The sequence below is a fragment of the Tachypleus tridentatus genome, chromosome 11 (genome assembly GCF_004210375.1).
Source record: "Tachypleus tridentatus isolate NWPU-2018 chromosome 11, ASM421037v1, whole genome shotgun sequence".
Lineage (NCBI taxonomy): Eukaryota > Metazoa > Arthropoda > Merostomata > Xiphosura > Limulidae > Tachypleus > Tachypleus tridentatus.
This window is the reverse complement of record NC_134835.1, coordinates 96,239,677-96,259,081: the sequence shown is the minus strand read 5'-3', so window position 1 is coordinate 96,259,081 and position 19,405 is coordinate 96,239,677. Positions and strand designations below refer to the sequence as shown.

Genomic DNA, 19,405 nt, shown 5'->3' with positions numbered 1-19,405 from the left:
TTTGCTGTTGTTAGCCACAAAGCTACACAGAGAGCTAGCCGTATTTTACCCACTACGGGTATCGAAACTCAGTTTTTACCGTTATAAGCCTTCAGACTTATTGCTGAGCAACTGGAGGCACGTTGAGTCAAACGAAAACTAGTTTGTTGCTTTTAATGAAATAAGAATTTAGTATTTCAGTCAATCCTTTGAATCTAGAAGTATAAGAAAGCTTTGCAGATGTGATTATGCCAGAAACACACGCAGTCTGCCTAAAATTCTAGGGTGGAGGATGGGAATTTTAACTTATAGAATTTTAGGGTGTTTATTTTTACTTTAAAGTTATTTCTAAATATTAAAGATAACTGTTCTCTCTCACCTGACTGCAGACAGCGAAAGCCAGTAGGAACAGAGAAGTTGTGGGCTTAAACACTCAACTCCAAACCCTTAATTCATTCTTCTTAGTTGCTAGCAAGTTTTACATCGGCTTAGAAATCTTTGACAGATAGAATATACCCAACTCGCTTGAATGCTATGACCACAAAAATTATCCATTATGACATAAATATGATAAAAAGAACTGGAAATAGAAGAATGATTTTGAATTTTGGTTTCATTATAATGTTGTTTTTGTTTTGTATATAGACATATGCGTTTTTATCATAACCCAGTAAAAAACTAAATGTTAGATAGAATTACATTGAGTCAACCTAGGAAAATTTTACAAGTGTGGCCACATTGTACCATCCCAAAAAGAAGAAAAATACAATAATAAAAAACTACCAAGTGTTAAAATCATGACCATAAATAAACTTTTTGCATTATAAACTTTTAATCACACCACGACCAAAGCATTGTATTCAGGTAGTAAATATATTAAAATCATGACAACTACGACCATAAATAAACTTTTCGCATTATAAACTTTTAATCACACCACGACCAAAGCATTGTATTCAGGGTAGTAAATAATGGAAATGGCTTTTTAGAGTCACAACAATAAATTAACTTCGAAGCTCGTTTAATTCAGTCACTTTATTGTTATGCTTTTAAAAATTCACCTTTGAAAACATCACATTTACTAAAAATATAAAAACAATTTGATTTAACCTTGAGTAATTTATTTATTTTTCTCAATAGAAAACCAGATCCTTGTTCTATAGATTAATGAAAAAAATCGAAATCAAACTACAGATTTGTCTTATTTTTGGCGTTAAATTACACAACGAGCTATCTCCGAGCTATCCACGCAAAAAATCAGACCCCGGATTTTAATGTTTTAAGTCTGTAAGCTTACTGCTTACCCACAGAAGGCAAACTAATAACAACTATAATAAAAAATGCGTTGAGAAAATGGGATTTAAACGAGGTTATCACAGTTCCTAAGTTTGCCGTCGAACTAAAATAATTAATTTTTAAACTTTATTGTTACTGTGTGCAACCTCGTTACCTTAAGATTTAAGTTGATATATTTATGTCTCTAAATTTCAGACATTTTTATATGAAGTTATAAACAGTCACGAATATAAATAAATACTTTTGTATACAGTACTGTGCTAATGTTTTAGGAGATTGAAAGAAGTCTTCTAACATCTTACTATAGCAATGGCATGAACACATTCATTCTAGTTTAACCAGAAGAAGAGAGAGTAGGAGGCTCACCAAATAAAGTTAGTTTGCAAGAAGTGCTACCTGCAAACCGATATTAATCAAAATTTACTCTGTTACTGTTTAAATGGGCAAGCAGCATGCCAACGTTCAGTTAAGACATTGGCGACATGACATTTTTTCAGATGAATTCAAGTTCAGATTGTTAAAACTGATAGTAGGATTTGTGTTCTTCATTTTCTTGGAGAACAGATGATGGAAGACTGTCTTTCTCGCAGGAAACAATCAGAAGGTGGTACAGTATATGTTTGGGAAGATATTCAGCGTGATGGAAAAACTGCTCTTCACATCCTCCAGGGAAGTATCAATGGTGCCTCATACAAGTATCACATGAAGACAATATTTTTGCCACACGCTGGGCAGGGTTTTTCAATAACTTTGTGTACCGGGATGACGTATTGTACAGGATTATCTCGACTAAGAAAATGTTGTAAGGTTGTCATAACTAGCAAAGTATTCACACTGTAATCCCATTGAGAACTGTTGGGTGGAATTGAGCCGAAAAAATGGCTAAACACCACCTTTAACCACCACTGTAACTGAGTTACAGCGCCTTCTAGTGAGAAGTTTGAATAAAATCGTGGTGGATTACATGAATAACCTTATCAACAAGATGCCATGTCACTAAATGTGGTTTATTTTAACTGCCTCAAGGAATATTGTCAGTTCCATAAGATAACAGTGATCTAATTAGTAGTGTGCATGATACAACATAACAATAACGCTGAAAATAATTTAAATCACAATCATTTTTACTACTCAGTACTAGTTTTCAGCAAGTTGAGGATATAACAATATTTTAATTACATTTTATCTGTTGTGATTTTTACTTGATGCAATGAACTCATTTGGTTGGTTGGCTAAGTAACAAGCGTGTATTCTCTTATAACAAAGCCACAATGAGATATCTGTTGCGCCCAACGAGCGGAATCAACCCCCTGAATTTAACGATGTAAATCCGAAGAGTTATCGTTGTCTCAAGTAAGTAAAGAATACAAAATGTATTCTTGAAACTACGTTTATCAGTCGTTTATTAGTTATTAGTTTCTAATATCTAGTTCTTTTCCACTTATATCATTTTAATAATGTTCTGAAACGAATACTAGAATTATATTTTTTATTAATAATACTTATAAAAGCTGATACTCTATATGAAACTATATTATCTCAGTGAAACAGGTTGATATCATTGTTTTAGTTTTTGAATTATCGTGTAATAAAAAAGAAACAAAAAAGAATAACAAGAAATTCAAACTTTTTAATATGATAGTTACCTATATTTCAAGAACTTCTGACCAAATCATTATATAGATATTGTTATAAAAGATAACATTATTTATTATTGTAAAGCTGGGATGACATATTGAGGAGACATCTAAAATAGCATTTCGATGAATAATCCCTACATAGGCAGTGCTACTGCTTGCCCGGTATTTATTTATTATATATATCTAAATTATATGTGTGTGTGTTTTCTTATAGCAAAGCCACATCGGGCTATCTGCTGAGTCCACTGAGAGGAATCGAACTTCTGACTTCAGCGTTGCAAATTCTTAGACTTGCAGTTGTACCAGCGGGGGACGTATATTTTGTGTAAGTGGTTAGTTCTCTCAGTCATGGAAAGAAAACATCATTCCTCATTCAGATTTTCTCATGTCAAAATCTGTTAGTAGTAAGCAAGTACTCTTCTCGTACTTTTTCATTTTGCAGTAAGTGAATAACGGTCACTTTTAACTATGTTTAGTTTTCTTAAACTCAGTCAAAGTCAGAAACTTATTAACTATAAAATAAATCAGTGTACCTAAGAATATTACATCGGTTTCTAAACACTGAATTAAATTTTTGTTTTTCGAGCAAAATGCAATTAATAGTGAGGTAGGTAGGTATGCAAATCATCCACATAAGTGACCAAGTTTTCTATGAGTCCTCTCGTTTGATCCTTAATGGATAACCCGATCTTCATTTGGTTGAAACAATGGTGATACTCAGCCACATATCTACCAAAGTCACTGTCTAGCTTTTCACTTATGTGATTGATCAAATCGATTCCTTGAAAGTTCAAACTCATCATGAGCAGCTTGAAATGCTTAAGGAATTGGTCCAGCTCTTCATATCTATTATCTTTAAGTAAGAAGAAAAATATGTTTCATATCGCTCACCAACCACAGTAACAATGGTAAATCCATTCCCTAGTTTTCTAACACCTAGCTTAGACACCCAAAGTAATCGATACACAGCGTTATATAATTATACTCAGGAACCTTTATATTTGAATAAATGTTTTATCCTTACTACTGGGTGGAAGAAGGACAAATCGCCATTGGTACCTCATCGTAACCCCAGGGGTCTCCCTGACCCATTGTGACTGCAGCATATTTCTCATATTGAGAAGCCTACGCCTATACTCAGCGTGTTTACCAAAAAGCGTTTACTGTTCCTTCTAGAAACAGGAATGCTGGCTACAAATACCAATGGACTGTAATTAGATGTCTTAATTTCTGGCATTATAACGGGTCCTTTAGAGACCAATCAACTTAGTCTCAAGACCACCAGCCTGGAAGTCACTCATTCATGAATTCTGGACACTGAAACCTAATTTTATGAGTAGAACCTATTCAACATATCTGGAGCTTTCAGGTTGTTGTTCTTCTTCCTAAGTTTGTAAATGTAACAAAATGAAAGTCATCTCCTTTGACAGTATAGGAAAATAAGTCTTACATCAGAAGACTTCTCCTAGAGTTTACAACTACTTTAGACAAACTTCTACCCCAAACAATGAACTCGGCCCCATGCTTATAGGTCCTTCAACTTGTGGAAATGCCTTTTAATATCGTGCAAAGTTCTAACTTAAAATCACACAAGAATTTAGGAGAAGGCAGAAAACAGCACCTGCGAAAAAAACAACTTCAAACAAATCCTGTAGTCCCGACACAAAATATAATTCTACTGCCTTACTCTGTGCTATTCTAAAGTGCTTAAAATAAACTTATAGATAAAAATAAAGATGGTAACTGCAGCTAACAGGAGGAACAGCAGAAACATAACGTGAAATTAGCTGATTTTATTACACTGGCTGAATTTCTAAAAAAGCAAAAAGAATGTCAAATAAATAAAAGTTTACGGATTTGTAAACCTGTTATATAGTTGAAGCCACTAAAGAAATTACAAACTGTAATAATAAGTTTGATAACGACCTTTTCCAAAACATTAACTTACGTCAAAGTGGAAAGACTTATAACAATATATAACTAACACAAGTGTAAGATAACCAAATCCCAGAATTGATATCCATTGATGTACCTATTTGCAGGGATAAATGTGACCGAAATGGTAGAGTACTCGGACTGTGAATCAGAGGGTTTACGGTTGGCGGCCCGTTGTCGCAAAGATGATCATCTCACTTTAAGGCATTGGTTGCGCTATAAAAGTTAAATTCAAATCCCACTATTCAGTAAGCCAAACGCAACCCAAGATTTTCTGAGAGAAGTTGCTTTTGACTAATCTGTCAATTCAGTCTTATAGACGCTTTGAGAAAATGCCTCTTTTCGTGGCTTTGCACAAAAATATTCTAAATTAAACAAAATCCTATAAACACGGAATTTTACTCACATATGTGAACACTTTTGAAAGATTTTGGTGAATGTTTCTTGTCCATCAGTCTGAATTAAATATAAAATAAACACGTACTATGCTTCACAAAATAAATATAAACGTCTTTACTACATAAATGTTTTTAAACTTTAATATACTTTACATACAATACACGATTGTTAAATGGAGGTAAATTGCAGACGGAATTTTTGTTTCTAAATAGTGTTTCTAAATACTTAAATGATTTTCTATACTTAACAAAAAATAACAGAAACAAACAGAAGTATCGTCTAATATTTTACCATGTTATAAAAACATCATAAATACTAAAAACTTTATTTGCTACAAAATTAAATCCCTTATTACAACTTTCTCAGTGAATGGTCAAAAAAGCGGTATTTGTTTTTGAAAACAAAATTTATAAATATTCGTTTTCATATGTTAATTTCATTGATTATTTTAATTAATAATATAAATATATCAATGTTCGAAGAAAAGTTTTGTTTGTTTGTTTTGAATTTCGCGCAAAGCTACTCGGGGGCTGTCTGCGCCAGCCGTCCCTAATTTAGCAGCGTAAGACTAGAAGGAAGGCAGCTAGTCGTCACCACCTACCGCCAACTCTTGGGCTACTCTTTTACCAACGAATAGTGGCATTGAACGTAACGTTATAACGCCCCCACAGCTGAAAGTTTTAATTTTCGAATTTTTGTTTAATGAGCAAATTTCGTAAAATACTGTCAATTATTATTAATACGTTATGTCTAAACATAAAAAAATAAAAACGTTTCGATTTTTTCTTTTTTTTTTTTTTGTTCAAAGGGGGATTCACTCGTGTATCTATTCACCATGATGCATGTATTTATCCTAACTTTGAGCTGAAGAAGTACTTTAGGGTTAGTGTTATACGGGTTCTTATAAGAGTCGTTTTCGTAAGTTATATTATTTATTTTAAGTAAGAAAAAGGGTCAGTTCAGAAGATTCTGAATAATATTACTGATGAAGTCAGTTTATTGATTAATATTTGTGTACATCTAAAGGCCCCAGTATAAAGACCATAAGCTTTATTATACATGTTACTACTGTGTGTGAAGTCGGTATGAAAACCTGAACAAAGATAAAGCTCGGAAATGGTAATACTTGTCAATAGGTTTAGCTTGAGGGTTGTGAAACATCAAGTTGTGTTGTAGCAAGTTATGTTAGTGATATTATAATATATGTATAATATATGCTAACCTATGCACTAAAATGAGTCAGGTTTTAACCTTTGTAGACGTATTCGACTGTATCAATTTATATGTTCGTACGTTTAATAATTAAAAGAAAAATTTAAACCAACAGTGATATATAACGCCAAAGTAGTGAGCATAATTTCCTTGATACATTGGCAGCATTACATTTAATTTAAACTTACATTTGTAGTATTTACGAAAAGATTGGGAAGTTTAAAGAACCATAAGTCTTCTGGGCCAGATAGTTATACCCCAAGGGATTTGAAGGAGGTTAAGCATTTGATATGTCAGCCACTAGTCGTTGCGGTTGGAAATCGGATATGTCAACTACTCTTTTTCAATTATAGGCCCATTAGTTTTACTAGTCATAGAAAGAGTTTTAAATATCTGATAAAAGATGCCTTGCAAAGCTATTTAACAAAGTTCAGAATTTTATTAGATGGATAATGTAGTTTGATTTTAAAAAAATATTTTATTGCAATCCTTTTAACATTCTTTGAAAAGGTCACTTGTTTTTAGATTAGGGTACAGGTATAGATTTGGTATATCTGGATCTTTAGAAAACATTTCATGCAGTGCTACATAAAAGGCTTGTATAAAGAAAATATTTCAGTAGATGGGGAAATGAGGTAGCAAATTCATTAAATGAGTAGCTAGATGGAAGAAAGCAGAGGGTTGTTACAAATAGAGTCCAGTTAAACTAGATTAATGTTACAAGTGGGGTATCTTGTACTGTTTTCAGTCTTTGGTTCCTTACCTTAGGAAAGACAATGTATTGTTGGAAGGGGTTCAGAGAAGGGTTACTAGAATGGTACCTGGAATGGAGAAGTTGTAGCATGAGGAGACGTAATCTATCAAACTCTTTTCTCTAAAAAAAAAAGTTGTGAGATATCTGGTTGAGGTGTTTAAGATTGTAAAGAGAATTGATGGTGTTGATTTACCATCTTTTTTCATACTTAATAATGAGAATTGTAGGGCTGTAAGACACACACAAATTTTGGCAGGGTAAGAGTTATTTTCGGCTAAAACAGTTTTATTTTTCTTATCATGTTTGGCCTTTGGAATGGATTGCTTTCAGGTGTTGTGGAGGTAGTAAATTGAAGTGAAGGTTTGATAATGACAAGGGCTGAAGTTTAGTTTGTAGGATGGAACAGCTGAGATGGTCCAATACATTTCTTGTTGTTCCAAAGCATTATGTTATTACATTATAAACTAGTGTTTATTTGTGAAATTAAGTAGCAGGTCATGCCTTAGATAATGTCTGATTGTTAGATTCAATAAAAATTTTCAAATGCTTTTAATGTTATTTAATCAATAATGTATGTTCCATTATTATTAATTACTTCCTGCCAATGATTCACAAGCTTCTGAATGCCACTTTTATAAAATTCTTGGGGTTTGGAGGAAAAGAATGTATAGAGGGTAGTTTTGACATCTTTGTGTGTTTCAAGTTCTTTTCTATTAAGATAGTTCTGCAAACTATGGAATAGGCAATAATTAGGTGGGGCAAGGTCTGGAGAATGCAGATCTGAAAGTTTTTCCCAGTCTAGTTCTTCAGTCTTTGCAGATGTGATCTTTGCTGTATGGGGCCATGGTATAACACAACAACTTTACCACTGATCAAAGCAGGCCTCTTTTCTTTCAGTGCAAGATTCAAGTGCTCTAACTGTTGACAGTAGAAGTCTGATGTAATCATTACAATGAGTGGCAGCAACTCAAAGTGGAACACACCAACAATATCCCACCAAGCACCTAACAAGACATTCAAAGAGTGGAGGTCCATTTTGGGCTGAGCTTTATCCAGTTTACTTGCACTGAGCCATTGTTTGCAGAGTTGAACATTTTGATAAAATATCCATTTTTCATTTCCAGTCACTAACCTGTCCAAAAAAGGTGAGTTACATTCACGAGAGTGCAGAGAAGTGCAAATGTCCACTCTTACTCTAAGGTTGGCTTATGTTAAATCATGAGCACCTATTTTCAAAGTCTTGACACCTTTCTAAGCTGTTGCAAATTATGGCGAACTGTTGAATGGGTTGAATTAAGCTTCTTTGCTAATTCTTCAACTGTTAGAGCAGAATATTTATCAAGTGGAGCCAGCAGCAAGTCATCATTAAACTCAACAGGATGTCCTGAATGTGGCACATCACTTAAGCTGTAGCGATTTGATCTAAACTTCTGAAACCACTTTCAACATTTTCTTTCATTGAGAGGCTCTGCATCATAAACACCTTGAATATTTCATGTAGAGTCTGCTGCACTATTGCCTTTTTTAAATGCATAAAGCATTATATGTCTAGCATGCTCCTCAGACACATCCATCTTCATAAGGGTTTATTTGATTAATTATTTGAAAAAGTGGAGTTGGGTTAGTTTCTTTTATTTGTCTGAACATTTTTATACATATCCTACAGCATATTTTAGTCATTAAAACCTTTTACAAATACAGAAATGATGATGCACTTTCTGTATTAAATTTTCAGACATTACTTATGGGATGACCTGATATTATAGCCTAATACCAAAATTTACCTACTAGTCTAAGTTGTAATCATTCCAAACATTACTTACTACCTGCTGCTAGATTGCTATTCTTCGACTTTTATTAGAGTTTCAACTTTCCCCATTTAACACTTCTACGAAAAGTGGGGCCTAATGATGTGATCTTTTTTACATGTGATACATGTGAAAAATGTGATACATTTTTAATTTCATTTAAATACAAAATTATTAGCCTAATATTAATAACCTTTCAAGTTGCTCTGGGGCCTATTAGGGCCTACTTTTCGTAGGAGTGTTAAACATTGGATTTGTTTTTCTCAGTTGCTCCAGTTTTTATATCCTACTCAAATGCCTTGGGTGATATCTTCTTCACCTGTGTCAGTGTGCCCTCTATCCTGGCATTTTATATAGGCACCTCATTCAGAAAATGTTATTACTTTTTCTTGATAAAGCCATTAGATAAGAGTTTCTGTACAGCCACATGCTGCCATAATTAATGTACATGGCTGAGATTTCAGTGTCATCTAGTGGTTTTCATTATAAATAATATTTTATCTTAATTTTTTTTTTTTTTTAATTGTGATGTACTGTTTTAAGTTAATATTTCCAGCAAGGAGGCTGATTGGCCCTCCTCTATTTTACCTTTGTCTGATATTGCTGTTTATTTTGAGAGATATGCTGCTCTATTGTGTAATCAGAGAGCAATGTCTTGTCCACTGTGTTTGTCTGAACAGCATGCTTTGGCTTACCACTACCAGGAGGAGGTATATTTAAAATCTCAAAAACTTGATCCCCTTTTAACCATGTGGGATTCTAGACTGGACTCTTTGACCACTTTGAACAGATCACAGTTTTCTCAGATTTGTTTCAACTCCACTAATGTTTAGAAATATTTATCTTCCCCACAAAAGCATAACCCTTCTATTACCTTATCAGTATTCCCCTTAGTAATACTGATAATTGGAGGATGAATTGGGTCCTTTGTTGACTTTTACATTATTACATTTATTGGCTTCTGCTCTTTTTGTTTCCTAGCTTGTATTCTGTTGGAATTTCTTGGGTGAAGTTGCCTTGTTGGAGGGTGTTCATCTACTTGCTGTAGCTCTCTGTGTATTATGCAAGGCTTTTTTTCTTCACCTCCTTGAGATTTGCAGGTGTCTTTGAGGCATTATAATCTGAAATTGATGTTGCGTGTTTACATTTTCTCTTTTGTCTTTGGCCTCTTGCTTTCTTCAGCACCTGCTTGTGGTCAAGATACAAGTGCTGATCATGTGTCCTGACCCCTGACTTCTGCTCTTCAAGCTATTGAACTTCAAAACTGTTCCTTGTCTACATGGCTCCTACACTTGGGATGAATGATGCCATTAGTGACACTAACTACCATATCTGAGGGGGTTCTGTGGAGACAAAGTTTATCAGATGCTGGCCACCTGGAATTTCTTCACAACAGATTCATGTGTTCTTGAGGCTCTGGCAACAGGTCTGATTATTCAGTTCATCTCCTTCACTATCCTTCCTACCTCTGGTATTTCCACCTTCAGCAGATCCATTGAGAGAGAATCAATCCCATTCTTCTCAGATTTTACTCTCAGTTATTTGTTATGTCTAAAATAGATGGAAGACTTGCAGCCAGTCACCAATCTATTTCATCTCTGCCAATCCTTATATCTTCCCAAGTTAAATAATAAATATGATAGAGTCCTTTCTTAATTTACCTTTGCATTTTAAACCAGATCTATGGTTGACCACATTAAATGTCACTGATGCCCATCTCCACACTTCCGTAGCAAAGTCATCCTACTAATATTATGAAGTCCATTATCTTGCCAACTCAATATGTTGTATATTTGGGGTTATTTTTCAACACATATTTAAGATGAGCCTAACTGACTCCCATTCAGCTGCAGGCAACAGAAAGGACAATCACTCTTGTGTCTCCTTCTCCCAAAGACATAGCACTTCATTCTTAGGCTTTGGCAGTTGATGCATTTGATCAGAATTGGTTGGGATTCCATCACTATGCTTCCCCCAATTCATTTTGTTACCCAAAAATTGGTCTATGATTCTATCTGAAACTTGAGTACTGTTGGCCAGCCATTTGTGGTTTCCACTTCTACAGTATCTTCCAGAGCTATACACCTGTGTTACTTCTTCTCTGGTCATCTCTGTTGAGGCATCCTCAGTCTGATATTCTCAAACTTAAATTTCATATATGGAAATTATGTGGTTCTTTACACAACATCTATGACTAACATCCAAAGTTGCCTTGTATTTGTCTCAGTCTGCTTGTAGACCCACAATGGCCATTTATTAGCAAAAGTGGAACATTTATTCAACTGGTATCTCATGTGGAAGTTTTAGCTTCCTCATCTAAAAGCCCCCACTATTTCTTGTTTTTGACGTTTCTTTTTGATAAAGATCTAGCTTCTTCTACTGTCACTATATTTTATTTCAGGCTTTATCAGAAACTTTTCATTTTTCTAAACTTGGAAGGTGTTTGAAATCCCCCTGTGCTATCCAGTCTTCTGAAATTGTTTAAATTCCTTTGTCTCAAATAGCCCTTTTCAATTACTCAGATAGAATATTGAGGCAGCTTTACATGCTTTGTCTCAACATCCTTTCAAGCCTTTAGACTTGTGTGCCACCTTTCCTACAAAGAGTTTTTTGCTGCTGCTGACATCTAGGTATCTTAGGTGGGAGTTTTTTACAAGATGTACATGGTACTCTTTATCACTCCACTTATGCCACTCAGTGTGAATTCCTGTACGTGATGAGGGGACCTCCCAAGGAAGGTTCTGTTCTTTCAGTTTACCTCTTCTGGGATCTAAACATCCACCCATGTGTTTGCCATGTGTGGCAACCCATGAAGGGGAGGAGAGGGTTCTGGTGGTTGAGGGGTCCAACCCTAATACACCACTGGCTTTGATTTCCTGTACACGGGCTGCCTTGGGGTGGCCCCCTTGGGTCAGTACCTCATTTCCTTATACTATATCAAACAAATCTTTAGGGCAAATGTCTCCCTTTTTCATTCAGAAGGGACTAGAGGGACTTGCTGGCTCTCCAAAGTCAGTAAAGAAGCTTTGCTTTGGTGACATATTGATGGAAACATCCACATCTCAACACAGTGAAGCTTCTCTTGCATTCAAAGGCAATTGGGGATATACCTATTGAGTTTACCCCTCATGCTACTTTGAATTCATCACAAGGAGTTATTGTTGAGAGAGACTTGAAGAACATCCCCGAGTCAGAGATTCTTGCTGGTTTCTCCAGTCAAGGAGTTTTTGCAGTGAAGCATATCTCCACTCTCAAAGATGGAATTACAATGCCAACCATTATCTTCATTCTGACATTTACATCGCCACGTCCACATGCCACCATCAAGGCAGGTTATTTTAATTGCAGGATAAAGCCATATATTCCAAACCCTCTCCGATGTCTCCAGTGTCAGCAGTTTCATCACTCTAAGACATCATGTAATGGTTCCTTTGACGTGTGCTCCTTGTGGTGGCAAGGACCATGATGCCTGTGAGTGTGAAACAGACCCTCATTGCATCAATTGCAATGGCTCTCACCCATTCTACTGTCATTCTTACCCTAAATGGTTGGAAGAAAATGAGGTGCAGCATTTGAAAACGATTCATAACATTACTTATCCTGAGGGATGAAAGTTGCTGTCCACCACTTCATCTCGGACGTATGCTACTGCACTTCATTCCACTACTACAGTGAGAATGCAGATGGAGCTCTCTGTGCCTACAAAAGAATTGTTCTCAAAACAAATGAAAAGTCTTTTGATCTTTATGGTTAAACAAGTTAATGAATCAACTTCAACACCCATCTCTGTCCCTTACATACATTCCATCAAATCCCAAGATTCACTTCCTTTGGTTCCATGTACAGGCATTTCCCCGGATATATCGTCTTTTCCCACCCCAAGAGTCATAACAATCATCCATTCTTATTCAGTGGAATCCTCTTCCAACAGCAAAGACCTGCCCAGTCGACCCAGAGCAGGATCTATGGAGGTCTATAGACCTCCCTCGAATAAAGACAATAAAGAAAAAAATCATAGTTGTAAATAGAAATGATTACCTTGATACAATGGAACCGTCAATGTTTACGTTCTAATCTGGATGAAATCAAAACACTAATTGCTTCCTATCATGTCTTTGCTTACAGGAAACATTGCTGAAACCTGCCTATACAGTCACTTTCCCTCAGTTTTCATTGTAAAGAAATAACAGGTTGTGTGATGGACAAGTGCATGGAGGGGTGGCACTGTTGGTTGATCAGCATGTGCCACCCCCTGGTGTGTCTTTGCCACTCGACATGCCCTTGGAGGCCCAGCCATCCATGTTGACCTGGGTCATACCATCACTGTTTGTTCTCTCTACCTGTCACCTATGATCAATCAGACCTTGATGCTCTCATCAAACAGTTGTTGTCTCCCCTTTTAAACCTTGGGGACTTTAATGGGCATCATCCCCTTTGGGAAGATGCTGATATTGATAGGAGGGGTTGCTCTGTAGAGCATATGCTCTCTGATCACAACTAGTCAGTCCTTTACTGTTATTGATCTCTCAATCTGCTCCCCTTCACTATTTTTCATGGAGGGTTGACAATATTTCATGAGGCAGCGATCATTTTCTTATAATTTTGAGAGAGACTGGCTGTGGTCGATGCAACCTAACCCGTATGCTCAGGTGGAAGCTGGATCACACAAACTAGCCCTCTTTTGCTGCTCTTTCAAAACTTGATCCTGCCATCAGTAGACAACTGCATGGCAGCAGTAGCTGACTTATTATACAAGCAGCTCCTAAAACCTCAACATGTTTTCTACGATATCCTCGTCCATGGTGGAGTCCTGCCTACCACGTGGCACTGAAGGCTCAAAAACGGGCCTAGGATAGTTTCCGTAGATATCCCACACTCTAGAACCTCGTCACTTTCCAACAGGCCCATGCATGTTCTCAGTGGATAAGACGTCAAAGCCAGAAGGAATTTTGGATTCACTTCACAACCAGCATATCTTCTACCACCAGTACCAATGTCATACGGGACAAGATTTGAAAGGTCAGTGGGCAATATAATTCTGTCCCCTTCTTGATCTTGATCTCTGATGGTCAGAAAGTAACTCATACCTGGCATATTGTCCATACTCTAGGTGAAAGCTTTTGCCAGGTATCTAGTACTTCTGCTTCTTCCTCCACCTTCTTATCCATCAAATCTCTATGACTAAAATCATTCCTTTACACTGGTGGAACTCAAACTGGCCCTTCATCGATCTGGCAGTACATCGGTTGGACATGATGATGTAAACTATGAAATGCTGCATCATTTGTCTCCTGCTTCTCTTGCTATTCTTCTGATTGTTTTTAACTGGATCTGGCAAGAGAATGTTTTTCCTGATGCCTGGTGCCAGGCTATTGTCTTACCATTCTCTGAGCCTGGGAAGGATCACAAGATTTCTTCAAACTACCATTCATTTGCTTTGATGAGATGTCTCTGTAAGGCCTTAGAGAGGATGGTTAATGCTTGTCCTGTTTGGTTCCTCAAATTAAACAACCTCCTTTAGTCCACCCAGTGTGAGTTCTGACAACAGCACTCCACCATTGTCCAACTGATTTGATTTGAAATGCCAATCAGAGAAGCCTTTCTCAAACGATAACATCTTTTATCAATATTCTTTGACATTGAGAAGGCTTATGATACAACATACATGGCCATTTGCCCATTTTTATTTAACATTTTTTAATGGACAGGCAATTCCTTGTTCATAAAGATTCAACACTTTCCCATTCTTTTCTACAGGAACTTGGAGTCCCTCAGGGCTGTGTTTTGAGTGTCACACTTTTCAGTATAAAGATTAATGCCATTACTGAACAACTCCCTCTCACTGTTGTAAACAGGCTCTATGTCGACGGCTTTCACATCTCATGTCAGTCGTCGAACATGAAGTAAATTGAGCAGCAGGTACAGACGGCACTCAATCCTTTACTGATGTGGACCACAGCAAACGGCTTTAACTTCTCTCTTTCTAAAACCATTTGCATGCAAGAGCACAGAACATCCTTTGCTTCCTCTCTTCCACCACTTGGGGAGCAGATCTATGTTCTATGCTAAAGATATATCGTGCTCTTTTTCAGTCGAAACCCAACTATGGATCACTGGTCTATGGCTCTGCTAGAACCTCAGCCTTAAAGATGCTGGACCCTATTCATCATCAAGGAATTTGGCTCTGCACTGGGGCTTTCCACACTTCTCCAGTTCAAAGCTTATACATAGTCTCATGAACGTTCTTTGCATCTCTGTCGTTTGCAACTGTCTTTACTATATGCTTTGGAACTTTGTTCCTTAACAAAACATCCCACCTGGGGTTGTGTTTTCCTTGCTTGGTGGGCCATACTTTTCCAGAACAGATGATCTGCCATTGCTCCTTTTGGCTTTCATATCCAGGCATAGTTGGATGAATTGGGTCTGTCCTTGGATAACATTGCTGTATCCATTGGTCAGCCCATCCCACCATGGCTTATTACAGTCCCTAAATCTGACCTATCTTTAAGTCATTTGAGAATAGCAGACACTCCCAATTGGAAATACTGTCTGTTATTTGCTGAACATCTTTCGAACCACCCTTCCATTCCTATTTATACAGATGTTTCAAAATCAGGTAACTGTGTGGGCTCTGCCATGGTTTGCTGTGGTTCTGTAGTTGAGCACAGAATCCCCTCTATAGCTTCTGTGTTTACTGCTGAACTGTATGCCATTTCTCTTGCCATGGATCACATAGAAGCTAAACAGTATTCAAAGTGCACTATTTATACTGACTCACTTTGTCCTCTGCTGGCCCTGGAATTGCTTCATGCTAGTTCACACCCTGTTCTCACCAATGTTCAAAATTGACTGGCCCATTTCTCTTTAACATATACTTCTATACAGTTTTTCTAGGTACCAGGCCACATTGATATTCGTGGGAACGAGCTCACTGACACTGCTCTGGCACTATCACTATTCCATGTTCCACTGTGCCTGTTCCATACATGGACTATGATCCTTTATTCAAGGCTCGGCTTCGTGCCAGTTGGCAGTGGACTTGAAGTGAGCAACGTGAAAAAAATCTTTTCCAAATAAAACCCTATATTAGACTTTGGTTGTCTTGCTTCCATAAGGATCAGAAAGAAGAACTTGTTCTAACTAGACTACGCACTGGTCACAGTTTTCTAACTCATTGTTTTCTTTTATCTGGAACTGATGCTCCAGTGTGTAGTTTGTGTAACACTCAGATCACAATGAGCCACATTCTACTTTCTTGCCATTGTTATGACTCTCAACAACGGCACCATTTTAAACATGTTCTGTCCCAAGGTTTGTCCATAACATTAGACAGTATGATTGATGGTGACGCTGTCCACCTTGGAAATGTTTTTAGTTTTTTAAATGCCATTAATCTTTTTAATGCCATTTAAGTATTTTAATTTGTATATGTTAGACCTTTTTAATGTGATTCTCTTTTAAGAATCATATTCTATCTAGTTTGATTTGAAATTAGAAAATGGCCGTAATGTCAAAATACCCGAAACCAGGACTGGAAAGGTGAACTTTAGGTTACTAACACTGCTGTTTGAACTACCTGTTAGTCATTCTGGCAAGTTATTATTAAAATTTTGCAACAAGTCTTTTAAAACTTTTATTACTTTTAGAAAATGGCCATAACATCAAATAACTGGGAAAGGCCAACTTCAGGTGACTAGAAAATGGCCATAACATCAAATAACTGGGAAAGGCCAACTTCAGGTGACTGATGGTGGTTTTTGTACCTACATGTTAGTCTTCCTGGCAAGTTATGATAATTACAATTATGTTACAGAAAGTCCTTTTTTTCTTAGTCTAGGCATATATCTGGCTATTGCTATGCATTGTATATAGAGAGAATTTGGTCACACAGAAACTGTAAATGCTTATTGTATTATGAAACAAATCTCCATGACAATCTCTTAACATTTTAATAGTCAGTAGTTACAGTAAATCATCATGAAATGTATCATCTAGCTTCTAGCTGTGTTTACAATGTATAAAGTTATATTAAATAATTCTTTGCCCATGTAAAAAAAAAAAAAAAAAGCTGTCAAACAAAATAAATAAAAAATTGGGAATTTAAAAACCAGCAAGTAGGGATCATGAAAAGGAAGTAGGAAACAAGACTGAAGATACTGTAGATATTATGTATACTCAAATTGCAAATTCATCTTTTGATTTCACCAAATATAATTCTGAATAACAGCATGGAGCCAAACTGTGGATCTGTTGTTTGAGTATATAATTCCTGTGGTGTGTCCAGTCTGGTTTCCTTGCATTTTTTTATAAATTCTACCTGTAGGTTTTTAAAATTTTGAATTTTTTTTATTTATCTTGTAAACATTTGTATCAAGTTTACTGGTTTTTTTTTTTTGGCTTAAATTTTACTTTAAAATTTTATTGTTCACATAGAATTCAAATTTCTGTTACCAAATTCCAGAACCCAATTTTCCATTTTCATTAATTTAAGAAATTCAGTTAAAAAAACTTTAGGCTTTTATAAGCCATCAGACAAAAATCATTTTCATTATCCAAGTTTCTAATATTTATCATACACAAATAAGGTATTTCCAATTTCTTTTAACCTAAATGCATCATTATGTATTTTAGTGTTAAAAGTCATCATCTCAAATTAGACCATTAAGCAAGAGTGATTCCTTCTTATTAAGTAAGCATATTCCAAAGAATTAATCTTATTCATCATCAAATTTAAAAATCTGAGTGTTTATTCAGTACCTCTTTTTCATTGACAAGGATAATAAACAACAAAGATTCCAAAACACATATGAGAAAACCTGCTGTTGTGAATCTTCTACTCTGTACTAAAAGTAACTGAAAAGTTATCTGGAACTACAAGGAGTATTTATTAGAAGTTCACAAGATGTATAGAATATATTCATAATATAACCCATAGGAAATTAATCAAAATGAAACACTTAACTCCATAGCTAAAAATATACATAACATACTACTTTCAAACTATGATGATTCTTACAAGCTCTAATCAAGTTTTGAATAATATTACATCTAAAACTCAACATTCTTAAGCATTTAGCTTATCATTCTCCAGTCCATTTTCATTTACTGTTGTATAACAAGATTACAATTCTGTGATTTACATGTAACCTTTGTTACCATAACCAAGACTTAGCACCACCCAATACCATTTATTTTGTCTCACTGTGGGAATATTGTCACATTTAATTTAAAATAACAGCATGAGAAGCTGGCATCATGCCTAAACAAGCTTAAAGACAGGTCAATTAAATGCATAAGAAAAGGTATGACTGTATGTAAAATATAATCATAAAAAGCCAAATGTTGGTCATTTAGTTAGTCTTCCAGTCAATCATGCTTGATTTCTCTGAATTTTGTGTGTTACATGAGTCTAATTGTACTTTCTTCACCTTTAATACTTTTTTTTCATTGCCTGTTCCCACTCTAGTTGGATTCAATCACTAACATAATCATAAATAGCTTCAAAATTTGAATTTCTCTTATGTAAAAGCCTATGAATGAGGGAGTTTTTTTTCAAAGACTTATTTAGCACCAAGTGAAATTAATTTGCTGTTTATTGTGAACAGAAGTTTTTGAACAATGATCAAGTATGTAAAAGAATTATGGTTTTAAAGAACTATTGCAATAATGCAGTTGATGATATTAGAAAATAACTGTGATTACTGAATACCAGGACAAGGAATAATGCTGGGAAGAAACACTATATAAAGGAGATATTGCTCATGGTAGGCCCTTTATTTTTCTTATGTCTTGTTTATGGGTGGCAGAGTTATAAATGCATATTGAAGGATTCAGAATTAGTTGGCTTTGGGTTTTCTGTCATTTTCATTCAACAAGTTTTTCCACTAGTAATTAATATAAATAAGTCCATTTCACATCACAAAATTTCAAAATTTTCTTAATTTTCTGCTGTGTGAAAATCAAATTATCCAAATTATCATCATTTTCCCCAGCACTTAGTAAACTAGATACTAGTTCAGTATTTTCACATCTCATTTTTTGTTCTACAAAAATACCTGAAATAAATATTTTTTGTTTATTATTACACTCCAAATTCTCATTAAGTAGATTGCTATTCAAAATACTAGTTAGACTGGCTGCTTCACCTTTGTAAACCTACCCAACAACATCTATACAAGTAGTGCATAGACTTCCCATATACAGTACTTCCTTCTGCTCATAAGATTACATTTTCTGATTTTGTGCTGCCTTCTATGTGCCACAAGCCTTTTGCATCCCCACTCCTCTCTTGCAAATCATCTTCCCGCCAATGGGAAAGCAACACCATCATATGACGCCATGATTCCCTCTGTGTACCAGTGATGAACCATCACTTCTTGTTT

At 35.7% G+C, this 19,405-nt stretch overlaps 1 protein-coding gene across 9 annotated transcripts in view; it reads left to right on the top strand.

Annotated features, from left to right (window-relative positions):
* Positions 1–5,986: 5,986 nt before the first annotated feature.
* LOC143232843 (uncharacterized) overlaps positions 5,987–19,405 on the top strand; it is a 38,671-nt gene continuing 25,252 nt past the window's right edge. For 2 of the 9 annotated variants that reach the window (XM_076468783.1, XM_076468789.1), the window contains exons 1-2: positions 6,174–6,368; positions 18,736–18,787. The gene's annotated coding sequence lies outside the window, so the exon portion shown is untranslated. The other 7 variants (XM_076468784.1, XM_076468785.1, XM_076468786.1 and 4 more) reach the window with 7 other exon arrangements.